The sequence below is a fragment of the Palaemon carinicauda genome, chromosome 23 (assembly GCF_036898095.1).
Source record: "Palaemon carinicauda isolate YSFRI2023 chromosome 23, ASM3689809v2, whole genome shotgun sequence".
Taxonomy (NCBI): Eukaryota; Metazoa; Arthropoda; class Malacostraca; order Decapoda; family Palaemonidae; genus Palaemon; species Palaemon carinicauda.
In genome coordinates, this window is record NC_090747.1 from 59,852,380 (window position 1) to 59,857,510 (window position 5,131).

Here is a 5,131-nt window from a genome sequence, read left to right on the forward strand (position 1 = left end):
TATATATATATATATATATATATATATATATATATACATATATATATACATATATATATATATATATATATATATATATATATATATATATATATATGCAGTATATATATGTGTGTGTATATATATGTATATACATATGTGTGTATATATATATATATATATATATATATATATATATATATATATATATATATATATATATATATATGTATATATGTCTGAATATATATAATTTATGCATATATATATATATATATATATATAGAGAGAGAGAGAGAGAGAGAGAGAGAGAGAGAGAGAGAGAGAGAGAGAGAGAGAGAGAGAGAGACGTGGCCTTTACATATTTTGAAATTGATTAATTAGTCCACTAATAATTAATCCTAACATACATTGCTATAACAGAAATGGTTGTCATAATCCTTGAAACATTACAAAATTATAGGATCGAAGCAGATTGGTAATGTTTCCATTAAGTTTAGCTCACCTGCTGATAATTAATATTATAATCCTATTGTTATCTGCCACCTTGCAAACAGCAAACGTTGTAACTGTAAATGTAAAAAGAGAACATATTATCCAACAATAAAATATTTCTTTAATCAATATTCATTGTTATTATTCCGTTTGTTTACTTCTGTGACGTCATCACTTCACCATAGTTCAATTGCCATCCAGCAGTCAGGCGTGCCAACCTAACAAACACTATAAAGACGATTAATCACAGATTATTTTACGTATCAATTATTTTTAACAAGCTTCAGTATTATATTAAATTTATATACGACTTTTAATTGTTCTGTTATGGGGACAGACAGGTCTATTAATTTTCATTTTAGTATATCACATCGTTTTATGTTGGTAGCTTGGGTATTCATGCTGTCTATGATGGATGAGTCCATTATATGTTTGGGGGAAAATAAAAGTCTAGGTCGCTTGAAAAGTCATTGATCTTAACACACCTAACAAAATATACTCTCAAAATAAAACTGTAACACAAGTAAACCATAACGGCAAGGATTAAAATTATTATACTAGGAAAACTCACGTGAAAATATCAAAATATACTGTGCTTGAAGACCCTACCTCCCTTTCAGCTATTGCCCAATAGCTGTTTCCCTCATTTACCAAGAGATGGCGTTCGGAACTCGTTTATAGTCAAAATAATCTGGAATTTTTGTTAGGAGGGACGACCACGGACTGGTCACGTTGTGGTCCCTATATAAATATATAAATAGAAGATATTAGTTGCAAACATTCTGGATTAAGAAATGTAAACTAATAATTTTGTTTGAAATAACAAGAGTGTTATTTTTATAAAACATAGAATTAGATCTAGAGATATTGAAGACTTCTTGGTGTAATAAAAAGATAAGGAGTTAACGTTTAACAAATAAAGACGAAATGTTGAAGTACCAGTTATGATCAGATAATTCACAGCTTACGTAACTGGGTCAAAGTTGGTTTTAAGGATCTCAAATTTAGATACTCAAGAGATTACTAGCAAGAAGTTAAGAGATAAAGATAATAAATCTATAGGTGGATTCAAATACATTACCATTTTGTTGCTAAAAAAAAATTACCCTCAACCTTCAACCAAAGATAAATTTAAAATTTATGAATATGAAAAATTGCCTCCAAGAGACTAAATGTATGAAAGCTACTCTCTATTTATGATAGCAATACATCATAGGTCTCAAAGGTTACTGGAAACTTAGAGCAATTAAAGTTACAAAGTTTATTTAATGTTATTATTCTCTAAACATATCTTGTAGTTTATTCCTTTTTTCCCTTCCTCACTGGGCAATTTTTTCCTGCTGAAGCCCTTGGACTTATAGCATTTTGCTTTTCGAACTTGGGTTGTAGATTAGCATGAAATAATAATAATAATAATAATAATAATAATAATAATAATAATAATAATAATAATAATAGTAACAAATGTTTATTTCAATGTTATTATTCTTAAATGTATCTTATAGTTTATTTCCATATTTCATTTCTTTCCCTGGGCTATTTTTCCTGTTGGAGTCCTTAGACTTATAGCATTTTGCTTTTCAAACTAGGGTGTAGCTTAGCATGAAATAATAATAATAATAATAGTAATAATAATAATAATAATAATAATAATAATAATAATAATAAGGATACTGATAATAACAATAGATTTTCTTCTTCAAAGAAGGCACCCACTGCAAGCCACCAGTCTTTGTAAATTGTGAATAATAATAATAATAATAATAATAATAATAATAATAATAATAATAATAATAATAATAATATTAATATAATAATAATAATAGATTTCCTTCACTTACGAAGGCAACCCCGTCTCTTGGCTAAAACTTACAAAAAGTAAATCCAAGAAACCTCAAAGCGAAGAGAAAAATCCTACATTATGTTAGTGAACCCAACGGAACTAATATTGCTTAAAGAAATAGAGAGAGCTCATGTCTAGAAAAAAAATAAAAAAATACATTACTCATGGAATCACCAGCCTTGAGGCGTGCAAAAAAACCCAAGCTGGGATCCAAATATTCTGCTAATTATGTTTGGCTTATCTTTTTTTATTCTCTCTTATGTGGGTGTGTTTTTTTTACTCCATCTCCAAATTTGCCAGACATGAGAACGAGGCTTATTTGAGCTACAGATTTTTTTTTTTTATTCGTTCGTAGCACAAGCTGGGATTACGTATTTCATATATAATGTGTTATCTTACTTTTGTGCTTTTGAAGGCAAATGTGAACAAGGCAAGATACACGATGTGAAATAGAGGATTTTAACCCAAAATATGCGTTAAACTCCAATGGACAGAAAAACTATCTTCTTAAAAAAGATTAACTACTGCACAGTAATTGTTCACTGGCTACTTTCCTCTTGATAAGGGTAGAAGAGTCTCTTTAGCTATGGTAAGCAGCTCTTTTAGAAGGACACTCCCAAAATCAAACCATTGTTCTCTAGTCGTAGGTAGTGCCATAGGCCTATGTGCCATAGTCTTCCACTGTCTTGAGTTAGAGTTCTCTTGATTGAGGCTACACTCAGGTATAGTAATCTATGTTCCTTATTAGTTTCCTCACTGGTCTATTTTCTCTTTTGGAGCCTTGGAGACTATTCGGTGTATGAGTAGGCAAACGAAAAATGACCCGTAACCTGAGAAGGGTTGAATTGTGATACTATTTGACAAGTCAGAGGACCTAAAAATTTCAACTGGTTGCTGGTGCCTTTCTCAACATACTATCTAGTTTAGTAGTAGTTGTAACTGTAACATTAACAATGATACTGGCTACAATTATTACTTGAAGTAATCCCTGGAAATATTATTTTATCTTTATTTGTGCAAGAATTATTATGATATAACCATAAAAACGTATTAGATTTCAAGCTTCAAAAAAATTATGATTCCCACAATTAGGGTTGTGTTAGCCTATAGGAAACCTCCCTGCCTTGCGTTCTACTGGACGGGAGATATGGTCCCTCTCGAACTCGATAGTTTCTTGGGAGCCTTTTGGTCTACCTACTGAGTCATCAGCAGCCATTGCCTGGGCTTCCCTGGTTAGATTCTAGGCCATTGTCCTGCTAGGGCCTTGCTACTGTCCCTTACCTCTGCGATTTATGATTGGATTTTAAACGTTTAAACTAGAAAAAAAAATATTGTAACATTCCTTCCATTAATTTTTTTGAAATCTGGATAAACTTAAGAAAAAGGTTGCAAATATTTGCTCATTTCAACCTAACCTAACCTTATCTAACCTTGTTTACTACTGAGCATAAAATGAATGGCATATAAGACCCAATTCATTTACACATAGCACAAAAACATTCAGAGACAAATGAATGGTGTTGCAAAATTATTACATAGATGGATATCTGTGCGTAGTTTTCCCCTTTGCAAAAGACAATCGTTCACACTGTGCTGAGGAACAACAATGGTGTCACACTACACTTTATTGAGGTACTACTGATTGGGGACCCATTGTCGTCCTTATAGTTTTACAAACCTATATACATGTACAGTAGTGTACTCGAACACACGCACACGCATATAAACACAAATGCAGATTCAACTCTTCCCAACCCCCTCCCCCTTTCATAACTACAACCTGCTGGCTCGATAATTTCTGGAAGAGTGTGATTTTTTAAGTGTACCTTTCGGGGTACCCCACTCTAGGCAGGGTATGCCTACTAGCTTTTTCCCTTCATATCAAGTCTTTCGTAATATTTGCACTGTTATATATATATATATATATATAGTATTATATGTATACATATAGATGTATATTTATATATATAGATATATATGTATATATATGTTTATATATATATATGCATATATATAAATATATATTTATATATATGTATATGTATATACATATATATATAATATATATATATATATGTATATATACATATATATATACAGTATATATATATATATATATATATATACATGTAATATATATATATATAAATATATAAATATACATGTAATATATATATATATATATATATTACATGTATATATATATATATATATGCATATATGTAAATATATATTTATATATATGTATATGTATATACATATATATATATATAATATATATATATGTATATATACATATATATATATACAGTATATATATATATATATACATGTAATATATATATATATATATATATAAATATACATGTAATATATATATATATATATATAAATATATATATATTTATATATATATATATATATATATGTGTGTGTGCGTGTGTGTGTAATTATACATGCATATTTACTCCTTCGTAATCTCCATATCATTATCTTTTAACCATTATATATCTAAATTTCCAAATTCTAATCAAACTTTTGCTAGCCATTGAATTTAAGATCTAACCCGAAATAAACTGAAAACAAAAAATAGTAAGAAGAATGAATTATCTGGCGGTTGCTTATTCTTATAATTGTTATTGTTTGTACGCTAATTAATTTCTGTGCTCACGCTAGGTACATCTGCATTTAATTTCGGCTAACTCTAGCGGTAATAACCGCGCATAATAGTGTTGTTTAATACTAATACTGTTATCCTTATGGTAATGAGATGTAATATCAAACTAATTAGAATACGGGACGTTATAAAGTACT